Consider the following 18,227-nt stretch of genomic DNA (forward strand, 5'->3'; position numbering starts at 1 on the left):
CATGTTCCGAACTGCTTATCTTCACGAGGGTCGTGAATGTGCTTGAGCCTGTCCCAGCTCTTTTCAAGCAGTAGATGGGGTACACCCCAAAGCCAGTCAAAACGTATTTTTAAGCCACAGTGATGTTCATTCTTGACATAGTGTAAACAATATATATTGTTATTACCCATGTTTGTTGGTAGTTTTGGAAAGTTTTTTTTAATGTGTAGTTGTGTATGTATTTCCATGTGTGCTTATGTAGTTGTTTGCATTTATGTAGTCGAGTTGTGTATTTTGATTGTGGTGTCTTTGTGTTGCATTTTTGGAGTGTTTGAATGTGTTTTCATAGTTGTGTGTGTATTTGTGTGATCATTTGTGTGTGGGTGGCTGTGTTTCTTTGTAGTTGATTTTTTTTTTTGTGGTTGTGCCTTATAGTTGTGTGTATGCATGTGCATGTGTTTTTTGTTTTGTTTCTACGTGGTTGGTTTCTATACCGATTGTCACATGTGTTTGGTGCATTTTTGTTTGGTGTGTGTTGTACTGAATTTTTTGTGCTTGTCGCAAATTATTTTGTATTTCTATTTTGTGTGTGTGTGCGTGCGTGCTCGCTCGCACATGTGTGTGTACGAGTGTTGTGTGAGACGTTCAACATTCTAAGTCAGGGGTGCCCAAACTTTTTGGACCGAAGATCTAATTTTCGATCAACTAACCTCCCGGGATCTACCCTTACCGGCACACACGCGCGCGCACACACACACACTATAATGAGAAACAGCCTGAAACTGAGGCATGCGATGCACTTTTGCAGCCTGTTAACTATCGTAGCTCACACTTTCCGTTTTAAAGTGCTGCCCTGGGCCCTCCTAGATTCCTATTCTTTGCCCGTGCCCTCGGTGAATTTTACACAAAGCAAACTCTGAATGAGAATAATGACGATAAAAGACAGAGCGCAACAGCTCTGATCACAAGCTGCAATTGCAGACTGCTGAGCGCTAACAACTTCCGGTGACATCATCACGTGCCATCATAAATTCAAGATTTACCTGCTTTATTTTATTTTTTAAATATTTTTTTGATGAAAATGAGACTGATATGATGATAAGGGTGCAGCGTACATTAACACAAAAAATATATATTACTAACATGTACAAAGACACACAAACGGTTATTTGTTTTTTTCTCCTCGACACTCCTCGGATCTACTTGGGACCTGTCTTAGATCTACCGGTAGATCAGGATCGACGTAATGGGCACCCCTGTTCTAAGTCTTAACTTTTACATTACATTGTAAAGTAATTAAATAATAAAGAGTAAAAATCCAGAAAATTCAACACTGCATTTCATCCAATGTGATTGGTAGCGTGAGGTCTGTGTTTGGTTACATGCAGTAATTGCGTGGCTTTTGCTGTGCTATTTATTTGCAGCAGGTGTGCGAAAATAGTGAGGCTTGCAGTGTGCAGTGTGCAGTCTTAATGGACTCTGTAAAAACAAATGAATGTAGCTTGCATAGCTTCGATGGGATGTCGCGTGGTGGGTGGGAGGCTAATTGAGCTTCACGTCTTTGAGTCACACTTCTGGGCAGGTTATCTGTGAAACAGTGGGGATTTAGGATACACTCAAGATGCTATGTTACTCTGAGATACAATTCAAGAGCTGGTGAAAAGGGAGGTTTGGTACCTCCATTATTTGGCTTGGTGGCAGGCATTCCCGTTTCCCTTCAGCCTTCAGCCCACTGAGTGTTTACGAGTGTTTGCGAAAATAGCGGATTTGGATTTATTTTTTATTTTTTGTCAAAGTCACAGATGTTTACCAGATGTTCAGCACCAATTTTGATGGTCGCAAACGATTTTTTTTTGTCGCCTACAAATTCCTTCTGTCAGCAAAATAAATCTTTTAGTTTTATTCTGTAAATCAACAACAACATAACTCCCAAATTCAAATATAAATATCATTAACTGGTTCCCAAACATTTTATACCAAGTACAGCCTAAAAAATTGCTTGGCTCTCAAAATAGGCCAACCACCATCATAACCAAAACAGGGTTGTCATTTTCGTAGTTATGGTTTTCCCCGGAGGGCCGTTATGACTGTGAATCTATATATTACATTGTATTATCACATACTGTATACACAAAACATTGATGGATAACTGGTTTCAAAATCAGGAATCAGTAAACAATTGTTTGTTCAGATGTATTTGAATCTATTCTAAAAGCAGGGATTGGGAACAAAGAAATACTTGCAATATCTATAATATCACTGTTTTTAGAAATTAAGGCAATTTGCAAGAATCATGTACTCCACACACATTATTTACCATTGTGGGCCACGGGAAATGATGCTGTTGGCCGGATCTGGTCCCCTAGGGCTTGAGTTGGACACCTGTCAACTAAACTGTGCTTTCAGCAGTGATTAATTTGCAAGCACATACGACTAGTACCCCACTTTGAGAATCAGTCTGATTTTAAGTGGGCCGGTACACGGTGGTACAGTGTACCAGAGTTTCTCAAATTTGTAGACGCATTTTATTAACCCTTAAAAATACAGTGTATATATGAGGAGAATTTATTGAAGAATTTTAGTATAGTTGGCAACTTATTTAAATGGCGGCCTTTGAAGCCATTAAGCTTGAGGCATACCTCGTGGTTGAGTGTGAATGTGTGAGAAAGTGCTGAAGTGAGAGGGAACTATGATGAAGATGGGGAGGAGCGAGGGAAGGAAAGGTGCAGGGAGGAGGAGGAGGAGGCATGTGGGAGGACGGAGAGAGAAAGCGAGAGAGAGAGCGAGTCTCCCAATTCCGCTGCTGGCTCAGCATCCATCCTGCATGAGACGATGTTCCGGAGAGCAGGTGGCGCCTAGTGGAGCGCGAGCGGCCAAAATCAATCGACGATGGGAGGACATCCGACCGAGAGGAATAGTCTGCCGTCCCTTCCTCTTGTCTGGGCTTGAGCTGCTTGAAAGTTTCCACTCCTGTGCACCACCACTACCCTGTGCAGTTTTTTTTCTCTTTCTTCTTTTTTTTTTCTCTCAGAGGGGTGCATCGCCCGAGCTGCAAAGAAGGCGACGAGGAGCCCTTGTGGAGATGTTCACCGTCCAGGTGGAGGAATTATAGACGTACACATTCCTCACAATCCTGCCTTTCACACGGATTAGGTGTGTGTCGCGCCAAGTACATTCAAATCGGATTCAGATTGAGTCGGGGTGAGAGAGACTTGAGGGAGGATAATTTTCCCCTGCTGTTGCGAGGTAAGCATTGAGCGCATCATTTGCGCAAAGTTAAAATACGTTGACATCCGAATGTCTGCTTAGCTCCCCACTCATCCATTTTGGGAGGTGACTTATCTGCATACTTGTGCACGTATAATTGGGTGCTAGTTTCCACCAAAGCGCATGGAATTGCCATCCACCACCACCCCCTAATGAGATGCTGCATGCATGTTCAAGCCCACCATCACAGACTACTCATTGTGACTTGCTTTCATGTCTCCACTTTCAGGCTTTTGCTGCCCCTTTTTTGAATGTTGTTTGACCCCCTTAAAAAGTTAAACGCTTCATATCTGTTTCCGTCACCACCAGACAAGCAGATGAAGGGTAAAAAAAAAACCCTCGAAAAAAAAAAAACCCTCTAAAATATTCATGTGAATCCTGTTGAGATGGGTGAACTCTTGTGAAATATTTAAAAAGACAGGATACTAACCTACCCAGTAACTATTGAATGCCCCCTTTTGTGGTAGAACGTGTAGCAAAAAAGGTGTATAAGAAGTATTACCCCTGTGCAGTGAATGCTGAGAAGTTGGTGACAAGCCGATAGGTGGCTCAAGTGACCACTGCAAAGCAGTCTGACTGCATAGATGCACTCAAATGTTCTATTCGCATAGCCCACGTATCAGCCCGTATTCGAGTGGAGGGCGAGTTTGGTGTAACTGGTGTCTGCGTGGGTGAGAGGCTGATCCCCTACCCACTGCTTTTAATGTTTTATTGAGTACCATGGTGCAATTAAATGCATGCACACAAAAAACATATGTGTTATATGTATTTCATTACAGAGATAAGACTGAATTGTGTGTGTGTGTGTGTGTGTGTGTGTGTGTGTGTGTGTGTGTGTTTATCCTCAATACCCACAGACAAAAGGCGGCCATTTTCCTGTATTTTTTTTTTTTGTAGAAGATAATTATGTAGCCACTGACTCACTGGATGGACGGATGGGCGGGGGTCCGTGCATTATTCACCGCTGTTGACGGCATCTTTTCATGCACATTAAATGACAGGATTTATTTTGTGTTTTACTAGTGATGAATCTTGCCATGGCAGCTGGTAAAATGTTGTTTTATAGGTGTCCCTTAGGTTACGGTCTCCAGGGGTGTCCTAAATTGTCGGGTACCCTCAGAGGTGTGTGAGATTTAAAAATGTAATGGTGGTCTATAACCAGTCCCTGTGGGGTTTTGCGATATTGCAGTCACTGGTAAAGAAGAATATACCTACACAGTATTTTGAACACTACGTACCGAGTAATGTTACTCATGAGGTGAGCTTTGTCTGCATCACCACAAGGTATCTTGAATTTGAGGACAGTGACATGACACCTCAAGATGTATCAAGACTTTCTGCGGTAAAATGTGCTCGCTAATGTCAGACAGGCCGATCTTGGTTATGTTGTAGGTCTGTCTGCATGTGGTGCCTTGAATTTGAGTAGGGTAAAATGAAACCGCTAAAATTTTCCATCAGCGGCATTCATTTATTAATATTTTTTAAAGTTAAGTCATCAGTGCAGGCGAAGTGACACAACATGACCCCTCCTAAGACTAATCCAAAATCACGTTAATATATCCAGTGGTATAACGTTTCTTGAAGTGAAAATTTACAACCAGCTGCGAGAGCTAGCATGTCTCGAGGGGTGAACTACCTACTGTTGACTTGCTAGCAAGACAGACATCACGGCGAATTAGCATTGGCAACACCCTCGCTGTTAACAAGTTATTTATCCCAAAACATACTAAATTTTTGCAATGTATTTGCAATCCTGTGATACTGAAACTGTAATATTTCTCCTGAAGGTTATCATACCATCAGAATCTGACACTAAGCCATGCCTAGGGTGTCTTGAATCTGCGCAGGATTTGATGGCACTGAAAAACCAGAAAGGCCATCTGGAGGGAAATGTGTTTCCCAGTGTAAGAAATTCTGGTCTCGGTAATATTGTGGGGCTTTGGCTGGCATGGGGAGTCTAAAATCTATAACAGGGTACAATGAAACCTGAAGACCAAAGCATTGTGGAATGAAATGTTGCTGCTCAGTGTCAGAAAGTTTGCCATTGGTTATGGGCTGGGCCTGCACTCAGCAAAGGACGTCTTGAGTCTGTGCAGGATGTAGTTTATATTCGGGCTGATTTATAATCCCAATTGGAAACTACCCGGAGGTGCTGGTGTCGATTCCCGATGGTGATGTAATTGCTCTGTTAAAATAAATAAATTAAATGTTGAATCTATCTGTGCAACCTGGTACAAATGGCCTGGAGACTGGTACCGGGTCATGGACCAGTGGTTGGGGACCACTGATTTACGTGTCATATCTCAATCACATTGGACTTTTTTGTACTTAGTAAGACACTTTAACTTGGGAACTTTGCTTTGTTGGTGCAGAGGTTCTTATACATAGTTTAGCATATTTTTATGTATTACTATAATTATTATTATTTTTTGTAGTATCTTAATGTATTGCAAATTATTTTGCAGACCCCTGAGAGTCCGGAGCATTTTTTTGAACATACTAGCCATTTGTAACTTTTTTAATTCTAGATTTGTTTGAGTGAACAAAATGTTTTGTTGAAAGGGGGCGGGGGGGTTGTGGGGATGCGCCAACTCTGTTGTGATTTTAATGGGTGAGGGCTAAAATATCGGGAAAGAGTCGTCTACACTAATGTACCCCATAGGACTATGTAACACGGGCTACGTCTGTTTTATAATTGCTAGAGATGATGAAACACTCTGGGGCAGACAACGGGTTTCTACTTGGACCAGTAAGGGGACACTAGGTTCGATTCACTGGAGCCAATGATGTCACCATTGAGGGGGTGGCATGGGCAAAGAAACAAGACAACAGTTGTAAAACAATTACCTTTTATATCAAACATAAACACATGACAACAAAATTATTATCACGACAAACACAGTGACAAAAAGGTAAATAAATCCAATTTAGTCTCAACCTCTTAGTTGACCTTTCCTTCAAGCAAAATAATTGGTGATCACCTTTCTCAACACCGGTGTGAGTTTCTTTTTTTTTCTTTCAATCTGAATGAAATAACTAAGCACAAAATGTTCTTGTCAACTCCTGTCGTACAAAATAAATTCTTCTAAACATCACCAACACAAATAAAATAAAATAAAGTGCATCAAATGTAATATACTGTATGTTCTTTGGTTGGCTCGCCACCACCACTGTACCCCCTTTTCCAGCACTTGGTAGAAGTCAGGGCACCGTAATGGAATCCACTCCACTGAAGGCACGCTAATCCCAGCGCTGTCCTCAATTAGAACTCCACAAAAGACCCGGCCTAATAGGGCCGAGAGCACACGAGCGCCGGCAATAAAATAACTACAGTAATTAATATTAAGTACTTAATTCCAAGTACGGTGAGACGTTAATTTTGACATTCATGTACACTCACCAGAAGAATGTCGAATGAGACTCCGACGACGTTATACGGTCGGCGATATCCCAGCGGTACGGAAAGCTAACGGCTACGTTAGCCAGGCACAGTGCTCGAGGTCTAAGGAAGGTGACTACATTTTAGCAACAAGTGATTTTAAACGAAATGCGCATAACACGTTCAAGCCTCTGAGCACACTCACTGCGTAGAATGACTCTCTCTTTCTTCCGAAACACTTATTTACAACAGTCGAAGAATACGTCCGTTCGCGTTCAGGTCCCGTCAGAAAAAAGAGCGAGATAGGTTGTGCCGCACGTTCGTGACGTCACGAAGGTGAAAAACGGCACCTCTCATTCGCTGACACCCCACTAGTATTCTGTGCCCTGGCAATATTCAGTTCTGTTTAATTAAGCAAATTTTAACGACGCTACTCTTTTAGTCAATATAGATTTTGGTTAAGTCCACTCCCCATTGCCTCATGCCATAATCCGGGTTACACCCTCCCCCCCAGAAGGTGTGCACGTCTCGGAACACCTACACGCATGGTTTTCCTTCAGCATTATATCATGAACAACGCAGCAGTGTGGCTGCAATGTTTCCGCAATAACCACGCTCAATTCATGAAGAAGAGCTTTCGCAGCAGTGAGCAATGGCACTCCTAACTGAGCGTACTGCAATCTCTCAGGCGGTTCTCTGTTTCTCTGTGAGCGTCGGACTTGATGACATTCCTTAGCATCATCAAAAAGTGCAACAGGAACTTCTCCGAGGGGAGGGCCGTTGTTCTGGGATTCTCTATTACTGCCAATTGATTCATCTAGCATAGGTGGGGTTTCGATCAGGGCTCCAGCACTCTCAGACGGGTGGTCGTCCTCTACGTGAATCTGCGGGACTTCTGGCTGAACAATTTCTGGCCCTATCTCAAAACTTGGAAGGTCACTCAGCTCAAGGGGTTCGCCCGTTGATTTCTCCATTGTGGGGGGGTCTGCTTTCATGTGATGATCAACCATATCTTTTGAGCAAGTCTCGACAGTCTCATTCCTCTCTTCGTCCTGCATCATCTCAGCCACATACTCTCTTGCAGCCTCAGCAACCATGGGAGCAATCCGCTCTTTCAACGGAAAATTCTCTGGAACCCTGCCGCTGCTTGGCTGTTGCCACACTCCTGACTGTGTAGGGTTGGTGCTGATAGTTGAAGAACAACCAGGCAATTGAGGCAAATAATAGTGGCAGTACTCCTGATCTTCTGAGGGGGCATCATCATCATCATCATCTGGTACCTCATCATTGTCTGAAGTGTCCCTTTTGGTTTGGCTTCTCGTCAGCGGCCTCCTGACAGTCTGCCTCTCACATCTTTCACCAGTGCTGGCAGGTAAGAATCCACAGGGCAACAGCAAATCCCTATGTAAAGTCCTCTTTGGACCCTCCTTGCCTTCAGGACGCACTATGTAGACAGGAAGGCCAGCCACTCTTTGAACCACCACCCACACATCGGGCTCCCATCTGTCAGCCAGTTTGTGCTTACCCCTAATTTTCACATTCTTCACTAGAACACGATCATTTGACACTAGTGTAGATTCTACAACACGTCTATCGAACCGAAGTTTGTTCCGCTTGGCGGTCTTCGAAGCATTCGCCATGGCCAGTTTATAGCTCTCCTCCAACCGACCTTTCAGGTCCTGCACATACTGGGAGTGTGATTTCCGAGAAGTACAAGCAGGGAGGTTGAAGGCTAAGTCGACTGGCAGTCTCGGCCGTCTGCCGAACATGAGTTCATAAGGGCTGAACCCAGTCACATCATTCCGAGTGCAATTGTAAGCGTGCACTAGGGGTTTGACAAAATCTCTCCAATGAGTTTTGTCCTGGTTCTTGAGAGTGCCCAACATCTGCAGAAGAGTGCGATTGAATCTCTCCACAGGATTGCCCCTCGGATGGTAAGGTGTGGTTCTCACCTTTTTGATGCCTGCTATTTGACACAATTCCTGGATAGTGCGTGATTCAAAATCTGGACCCTGGTCACTCAACAGTTTTTCTGGAAAGCCATAATGCACCAGGAAATCCTCCCATAAATACTTAGCCACAGTTAGAGCTTTCTGGTTTCGAGTGGGGATGGCCACAGAATATTTTGTGAAATGATCAGTCAACACCAAGATGTCTTTGATACCGCTTCTGTCAGGATCGACAGATAGGAAATCCATGCAGACCAGTTCCAAGGGCCTTGTCGTCTCGATGTTGACCAATGGTGCAGCTCTCTCAGGCTGGGCTTTGCGACGCACACAGCGTTCACATGTCTTAATCTTCTGTTCCACATCTACAACCATCCTAGGCCAATAAAAGCGGGATCTTACCAGATCAAGGGTTCGCTCTAGGCCAAGGTGGCCAATGTCATCATGCAGGCTCCGTAACACTACGTGCCTCAACTCAGTTGGCAAGGCTAACTGATGGACAGTCTGTCCCTGCTCCTGTCGGGTTCTGTAGAGCACACCCTCTCTCAGTGCGAGGCGATTCCACTCTCGTAGCCACAACGCCAAAATCGGAAGCTCTTGTCTTAACCTAGGAGAGGGTTGGCTTCCAGACTCCAGATGCTCAATCACTGTTCTCAAAACAGTGTCATCCCTCTGTTTTCCTGCCAATTCACGCATGGTAAAGTGAGGGACAACAGGAAGCCCGTGCGCACACTCCCGTTGGAAACTCTCGGGCATGACATGAGCATCAGTAGTGAGAGACTCCACTAGGGCGGTTGATGGACCAAAACTTCTCTCCTCTCCATGACACCATTGCACTTCATGTCTTTGACATATGGCTCGTATTGCCTCAGGCAAAACTTTGCCGAATCCGTCCTGTTCGCCCATGTGATTCAAAGTGAATTGTTGGATCCTTTCGGCCTCCTTTCTTGACACAGGGTCATCGTCAAGCTCCGCGGAGGGTAGTCTTGAAAGTCCATCTGCATCTTTGTTCTGACTTCCTGCACGATACTGAATTTTAAACGAGAAAGTGGACAAAGATGACAGCCATCGGTAACCTGCAGCATCTAATTTTGCAGAGGTTAGTATGTAGGTCAAGGGGTTACTATCTGTGATCACGACAAACTCGGCTCCATAAAGATAGTCACTGAATTTAGTGGTGACTGCCCATTTCAAAGCCAAGAATTCCAATTTATGTGCTGGATATCTTGACTCACTTCTTGTCAATCCTCGGCTTGCAAAGGCAATTACTCTCATCTGCCCATCTTGCTCCTGGTACAAAGCCGCACCCAGTCCTGTGGTACTTGCGTCAGTGTGGAGGAGGTATGGAAGTTTGGGGTTGGCAAAACCCAAAACAGGGGCACTTGTGAGCTTGCTTATGATGTCGTCAAAAGCTTTTTGACAGGCTGCTGTCCACCTTGTTCCAAAATCATCTTTTAATCGAAAATATGGCATGTCGGCTCTTTGTGGTTTTTCCTTTCCCTGCTTCCTGACTGGTCGGTACCCCGCTGTGAGCTCGTTAAGAGGTTTCACCACCTGTGAATAGTCCTTCACGAACCGCCGATAATAGCCAGCGAATCCCAGGAAGGACTGCAGCTCCTTTAAGTTTTTTGGCACTGGCCAGGTCTTGAGCGCGCTTATCTTGTCGGGATCGGTCTCAACACCATGTTGCGAGACAATATGCCCAAGGTATTTGACAGATGTCTGGAAGAATTTGCACTTCTCGGGGGACAATTTCAAGCCATATTCTCGCACCCTTTCCAGGACTTTTAATAGCCGCGTCTCATGTTCTTCAAGCGTGTCAGAAAATACAATAAGGTCATCAATGAAAACAAGCACCTCTTTCCTGTTCAAGTCAGCCAGGCATCGTTCCATGAGTCGTTGAAAGGTACTGGGGGCATTTGTCACTCCCTGTGGCATTCTGTTAAACTCCCAAAATCCAAGGGGACAAACAAACGCCGTTTTCTCCTTGTCCGCCTCATCCATCTCGATCTGATAATATCCGGATTTCAAGTCCAGAACTGAGAACCATTTTGATCCAGTTAACAAAGAAAAAACCTCTTCCAGATTTGGTAGAGCATAAGCATCTTTGATGGTCTGGGAGTTCAACTTCCTGAAATCAATGCAAAGCCTCACCGCACCATTCTTCTTCCGCACGACGACTATGGGCGACGCAAATGGAGAGACTGACTCACGAATAATGCCCGAGTCCAATAATTCCTGCAGATGTTTCCGGACGGCATCCACATCCTGTGGATGGATGGGCCTTGCGCGATGCTTGAATGGAGTATCATCACTCAGTCGAATACGATGCTTCACTTTATTGGTGCAGCCATAATCTGAGTCATGCAGAGCGAAGACTTCGGGCATAGAACTCAATAATTTCACGACTCTGTCTTTCCAACTGAGCGGCAAAGGGGAATTACCAAAATCGAGGTCAAGCTTCGCACTGGGGCAAGAGGCGTTCCTCACAGCCTTCTCAGGGCCCACAACCTGCTGAACTGAGTGGATCTCAGCCAAAACAGTTCTGGGGGAGAGTCTGATATCGGTCTCGGTTTCATTTTTCACCACAACTGGCACGTGGTATGGTTGCTTGGTTGCTAGCGTGCAAAGGGAATTGGCAACTCGTAACCCCTTTGGGAGGGCGGACTCCTTAGGAGCCTCCACCGTGGCCCATTTCCCATGGTGAACACTGCTTGTGTGGAAAAGACCATTGACAACAACAGTGTGACCAGCCGGTATCACATTGAGATTATTCATGGGGGCCCTAACCTGCCCCAAGGTATCGATGCTTGCTCCCACTCGTCTGACTTCCAGAACTTTGAGCACCACCCCATATCTAGGGACAGAAGACGATGGCTGCTGCCCATGGCATGTGATATAGTCAGTGTAAAGGACGTCCAGAGTATTGGTACCGATGAGGATCTGAGGCGAGGCACTCATCGCGGGAACCACCAATGCTAGGGTTGGGACTTCAATGATATTTCCAACGAATTCTTCAGGAAATGTCAAGTCCAATTCTATATACCCTAAATAGGGCACGGCTTGGCCATTTGCCCCCTCCACTTCTAGTTTGATGTCTACTAACTCGTTCAAAGACCTCAGATGATGGTGGGATAGATCACGCTCATAAATAGACTGGGGAATGGTCGTCACTTGCGACCCAGTATCGAGAAGGCACTGATATTCTTTTTGATGAATGATAACTCTTGCAGTGCATTTAGCACCCACCAATCCAGGGGGTAACCTGGAAAAAGACCTCTGTATGGAGGTGCACTTCTTGTCAACTTTCATGGATTCATTAGGGCTTCTCATCGGAGTTGATTCGGCAGCCTCTGTTCGCCCTGACACAGAGGCCCCCATTAGTTTAAATTTCTTGAGCAGGGTGCACCATTCTGCTGATCCCATTCCTGCTGACTTTTTCTTAAAGCACGTCTCTTCTCTTCAACTAGAGAGGGCTTTGGCTCATCTTCGCAGGTTCTTGCCACATGACCGTCTTCGCCACAGCGAAAGCAATACCAGGGTCGAGGTCGGTCCACAATCTCATTCCGGGATTTCAATGTTACATTTCCTCTTCCATGTCTTAAGGGCTGCTTGGACTGCGTTAGCAGTGCATTAACTTGGGTCTGTAATGTGGCAATCTGTTCTTTTAATACCCTCAACTCAGTTGCTCCCGAGTAGTCACTCTTAGTCGGCAAATACGACGGCTTCACTTTTGTGAAATGAGCTTGAACGTCAGCGAGTTGCGTCTTCACTCGTTTGAGTTCATCCGCTTCAGGCAGTGAGGATCTGACGAGTGGGGGGTTTGCAACATGCAGTGCGGCTATTTGAGCCCGCATGTCCTCCACTTGAGTTCTTAGCGATGCGGTGTCGGACATGTCCTCTTTGGGTACGGCACAGGTAGCCATCTGACTCAATACAGTCTTTGACTTTGCTGAGTGAGAACAAGGTTTTTGCAGTCCCAAATGCACCTTCTTGCGAATTTCTTTTGCCTTTACTTTCTCTTCTTCTGTTCGAATTAGCACCACAAGTTCGGCAAAAGTGGGGGGTGAGTGTTTCCGTCGTTCCAGCTGGAGGTCAGCAATTAACCCATCCTCCCAACACCCCCTGCAGAACTGTTTCAAAAGGTAATGTTTTTTTTTGGTGTCAGGTAATCCACCGCGCCGAATAACTGCACTTAGGACACTCTGCAGTCGGTGAAGGTATTGCGAGGGCGTTTCATCACTATTCTGCAGGGTTCCCATGAATTTAGCCAACAGCTCTTCTCCATCTTCCACTGAACCATAAACAGAATCTAATAACAGGAGGTACTGTGCTGGGGAAGCTTGAGGGCCGACCTGCTGAGCGACTTCAGTGGCAGGAGGCAGTAAACTGTCCAAAATTTTACGGGCTCTATGCAGATCAGATAGGGACGGATCAGTCAACAATAAGTCCACATTCACTCTCCAAGTTTCATAGTCTAGCTCATTGTTGGGACGGGGGGTTCTACCTGAGAAGGGTCGAAATCGAAATGAGGATGATGTGGCATCGCTGGATCGCACAACATGCTCAACCACCATTCGTTGCACAGCATGAGGATACACATCTTCTTCGGAGAGAGGAATGTGAGTCGTCGGCGACTTGCCTCTGTCGCCCCGTTCAAAGGGTGGTTGGAGAGGTGAGGGGGAAGGTGGGAACACAGTTGGCAGGCTCTTGAATAGTTCGGTCGGGACCGAACCCAGCACCGAAAGCGGGGCTTTTGTCAGACTCATAATAGGCTGGCCCTCTTCATGCCGAGAGCAACTTGGATTTTTCTGGCTATTAGGCTGGGGGTTGCGACTACTACCAATCTCTCTGTGAGCTGGAGACGGTACTCCCTCTTCCCTTCCAACCCTATTCAACTCATCCTGCAGCACCTCTCGGAGCGGTTTTCCACTTCGACCCGCAATTGATCTCAATTCTTCAAGATAACTTCGCTCTGTGTCCCCAACTGTGGATGTGCACACAGCATCGAGGGCACGTACCTGCAAGTTGACATCTTCGAGGTGCGGACTTGAATGTTCAAGAGGCAGTAAAGGCCTGATAGATTGCATCGCGGCACGATTTTCAAATTCTACCACGAAGTGTTGATGGAATTCTGAATTTGTATCGTCGATAAAGATCACTCGCTGAATGGGACCATGACTGGCCAACAACTTCTCGAGGTCCGGATCTAATTCAGTTTGGGTTAGCCCACGAATAATGACAGAATTTGAAATGTTTACACCAGCATCAATGATTATGTCCATTTTCTTGTTTCAATGCTTTTACCACCCCTTCAGTCGCTTGGCTCCTGGCTGGCTCGCCAAATTTGTAACACGGGCTACGTCTGTTTTATAATTGCTAGAGATGATGAAACACTCTGGGGCAGACAACGGGTTTCTACTTGGACCAGTAAGGGGACACTAGGTTCGATTCACTGGAGCCAATGATGTCACCATTGAGGGGGTGGCATGGGCAAAGAAACAAGACAACAGTTGTAAAACAATTACCTTTTATATCAAACATAAACACATGACAACAAAATTATTATCACGACAAACACAGTGACAAAAAGGTAAATAAATCCAATTTAGTCTCAACCTCTTAGTTGACCTTTCCTTCAAGCAAAATAATTGGTGATCACCTTTCTCAACACCGGTGTGAGTTTCTTTTTTTTTCTTTCAATCTGAATGAAATAACTAAGCACAAAATGTTCTTGTCAACTCCTGTCGTACAAAATAAATTCTTCTAAACATCACCAACACAAATAAAATAAAATAAAGTGCATCAAATGTAATATACTGTATGTTCTTTGGTTGGCTCGCCACCACCACTGTACCCCCTTTTCCAGCACTTGGTAGAAGTCAGGGCACCGTAATGGAATCCACTCCACTGAAGGCACGCTAATCCCAGCGCTGTCCTCAATTAGAACTCCACAAAAGACCCGGCCTAATAGGGCCGAGAGCACACGAGCGCCGGCAATAAAATAACTACAGTAATTAATATTAAGTACTTAATTCCAAGTACGGTGAGACGTTAATTTTGACATTCATGTACACTCACCAGAAGAATGTCGAATGAGACTCCGACGACGTTATACGGTCGGCGATATCCCAGCGGTACGGAAAGCTAACGGCTACGTTAGCCAGGCACAGTGCTCGAGGTCTAAGGAAGGTGACTACATTTTAGCAACAAGTGATTTTAAACGAAATGCGCATAACACGTTCAAGCCTCTGAGCACACTCACTGCGTAGAATGACTCTCTCTTTCTTCCGAAACACTTATTTACAACAGTCGAAGAATACGTCCGTTCGCGTTCAGGTCCCGTCAGAAAAAAGAGCGAGATAGGTTGCGCCGCACGTTCGTGACGTCACGAAGGTGAAAAACGGCACCTCTCATTCGCTGACACCCCACTAGTATTCTGTGCCCTGATTCGTTCGGGCCACGGCAATATTCAGTTCTGTTTAATTAAGCAAATTTTAACGACGCTACTCTTTTAGTCAATATAGATTTTGGTTAAGTCCACTCCCCATTGCCTCATGCCATAATCCGGGTTACACCTACAATGTACTGGTTGAAACCCTTTCTATGTACCAAAAGGTCAAGGTCAATGCCAAGTGTTGTAGCAGAACCTTTCAAGTTTGTTTTCGTTTTCAAGTGACAATTTACAGTACAGAAATTTCCAACTTTTTTGTTACAATGAAATTCTGGGTACCATTTCAACATTCATAAAAACATGAACATCTCCCACATTAAATCTGTCTTTGTTAAATAGAGAAGCCACAAAAGTATACAGGAAGTACTTTACTGCACAGTTGGAACTCTGCAGCAAAATAGATCAGTTGAATTCACCACCAATGCAATTTAACCTGCCACCTATTTGTCACTTGAATCGCAGGTACTGTATGTGCTATTAATATATTGATGCTATTCAACTTGGAGGGCACTGTCAAAAACAAGTCACTCCACTTCACTCCAAAGGACAACACTATTTTTAACTTGTCCAAGGACATGGGGAGAGGGAAAAAAAATCAGAGACGACAGAAACAAAGACTGGGTTTCAAACTCCTGTTTTTTTTGGAGGGGGGCACGGGGGGGGGTCTCCCTTTGAAGACCTTTAGCTACAGTTAGGACTGATAACGTATCACGTCAAACCTCAACAGGGGTCTTACACATGTGATCTCAGCATATGTAGCATCATTGCTTCCAATCATTCCACCATATTTGAGACAGCGGTGTGTTTAATTGCAATTGACTCTGTTGGGTCGGCTGGAAACGGATGCGGAAAAATTTGCACGCAGTCTCACCACTTTTGAACGGGCCCCCACGAGACCACCACCGCAATATGCTCTAACAGATGTGTCGTTTATGAGACGTGCTCACTCACTCATCACAGGCTGTTCATTAGTATTAGCAATATAGAAACATGCCAATATGGGTTTGCTTGGTGCTGGATTTAGTCAAATTAGCAGGAATGGCCGTTTGCCTGGGTAATGGTAATATCGGACAAAGCACAATGGAAGATCCAGCACCAATGGTGATGCCAATGGACACTCTACAGTGAAACTCCTCTACAACGAAATCATGTTTTCAGCAAGAAATTTTTCACAACAGGAGACTTTTCACTTCAGCAAATTTGATCTCAGACATAAACACGAACACACACAAAAAATGTATATGTGTACTTTTAAATTGTATTCCAATAGTGGCTAAGTATGAACATACACTTATTTGACACTTCATATAGCCAGCGTAGAAAGAAAAAGAGGGAAAGAAATTGTGAAATTTACAATCAGCATTTACTTTCACTTCCATCAATTTCTTGCATAATGTATTTTATTTTGCTTCCTCCATCATTCATTTTTATTACCTTTATCCTGTCTTCAAGAGGTAAAGATTTTATTTTCTTAACTCCTTGGTATGCAAAGTTCCGTTTTGTCGCCATTTTAGCAATGCAACGTTCATGCTGCGTCTCAAACAAATACTTCCTGTACTACTGCGCATGTGTAAGCGAGTGTGGTGGTTGCTGTTGCCGTTTCCGAACGAAAGAGGTCGCTGTGGCTGAGGTTGGATTAGACTTTTGCGGAAGGCTTTTTTCGTTGTAGTGAATCTCGTTGCAAGGCAAGAGCAGAGAAAAAGATTTTGTATAACGGAACAGGGGACTTTTCGTTGTAGGGGGAACAGAAAAGTGGGAATGGCTTTCATGCATGAACATTTTTTCACACTAGGAGGTATTTTCACCCAAGTACGTTTCAACGTAGAGGAGTTTCACTGCATTTGAATGTATTGGTAATATCAAAGCAGCTAACTGTTTAACATACAATACATTTTAATACATTGAAATTGGGTATTCACATCATTCAATCCAAGCTAAAGTAGTAGACAGTACAAGTTTAGGTTCCTTTATTCATGTTCAGGTCCGAGCTAGAGGTATCAAATTTCCCAGCGCTATTGAATGCATATTCTTTTCTTTTTCCACCACATCAACTCTACATTATTTTAAAAATGATAACAATGTACATTTATTTATTTCAGATGATAGTATAAAATCATAAAAATATCAAATCCATGTCTTGAAAAATATAAATGCCATACATTTTTTATCATCCTAAAATGGTGGGATCTCCTGTTTTTCAGCCAAACATATAATGTTCTGACCAAAAAAAACAAACTATTTATTTCTACGTTGACTCACACCAAACATGGCTTTATATGGCATAAGCACTTTGGACTTCCGGCTCTGAGCCCAGCTGCAATGAACTACAGTAGATGGGGCCTGCATTGCTAAGTACCCACCATGCATCCAGTGGAAGTGCGCTCACTGCTCCAAGTAGCAACGTTTTTTTTGTCGGTGGGTGGGCTGGAGGGTCTGCTGTGAGGAATGAAAAGGGGCGCGTGGGCCACCAGGCTGGCTCTGTGAGACATGGGCCTGGTGGCTGGTATTGCGATGAAGCATGACCTTCCCGGGCGGTTCCGCTGAGGGCAACGAGCGCTGCGGCACCTTGGCAAAATGTCTCCTTTGTGCGAATGTGGACATGAAGCATTAGTGGAGGTCAAGGGGGTGATGCCGCTGCAAAAAAAACAAACAAAAAATTAAGGTTCTATTCAAGGTGGTTTTAGGTGTGAAGCAGTGGTTTGGGTTTCAATTTAGAGTTAACATTATAAATTGGAGTTTTGAGCATGGGTTAGGGCAGTGGTCCTCAACTAGAAATGCTGTCGGTCCACTTCTTTTTTTTTTTATAAGACCAAGGTCCGGTCCCATGCACGGCGGTCATGGGGAGCAGGGCTATATGCCAATTTAGTATGGTCAAGCCAAGCTTATACAAATCAACACTCCTCACAACCAACCAATAATGGGGTGCATGAAAATAACAATTATTCACTTTGCCAGTACACAGCAAATAATGAGAGGTATTGTGTTGAGGCACAGGAACTCTTTTATTTTGTTAAGTTGTGCCTGCTTAATAATAGAAATAGCCCTTTTAGGGCAATAAGACATTTTTACTTTAACTTTGTTAAACAGTAGTCGTCTTTTTTTCCCTTAATTTAACAAAAGCAAAACAAAATACTCATTTTACCAAAATAAATACTAAACATGAAAACAAAAATATTATTTTCATTTGTACAATTCCCCTTTT

At 44.2% G+C, this 18,227-nt stretch overlaps 1 protein-coding gene and 1 long non-coding RNA gene across 3 annotated transcripts in view; one reads left to right on the top strand and one right to left on the bottom strand.

Annotated features, from left to right (window-relative positions):
* The first annotated feature begins 2,793 nt into the window (after positions 1-2,793).
* Positions 2,794-18,227, top strand: part of lingo2 (leucine rich repeat and Ig domain containing 2) — a 210,943-nt gene continuing 195,509 nt past the window's right edge. For both annotated transcript variants that reach the window (XR_015103832.1, XM_086137502.1), the window contains exon 1: positions 2,794-3,225. The gene's annotated coding sequence lies outside the window, so the exon portion shown is untranslated. The remainder of the gene's footprint in view (positions 3,226-18,227) is intronic.
* Positions 6,079-6,934, bottom strand: LOC147208575 (uncharacterized). Its single transcript, XR_015100287.1, has 3 exons — positions 6,831-6,934; positions 6,647-6,748; positions 6,079-6,532 (listed from the first exon to the last, which is right to left on the bottom strand). It is a non-coding gene; the product is annotated as an uncharacterized LOC147208575 (long non-coding RNA).

This window comes from Hippocampus guttulatus, chromosome 2 (assembly GCF_054856545.1).
Source record: "Hippocampus guttulatus isolate MCC_2025c chromosome 2, RoL_Hgut_1.0, whole genome shotgun sequence".
NCBI lineage: Eukaryota > Metazoa > Chordata > Actinopteri > Syngnathiformes > Syngnathidae > Hippocampus > Hippocampus guttulatus.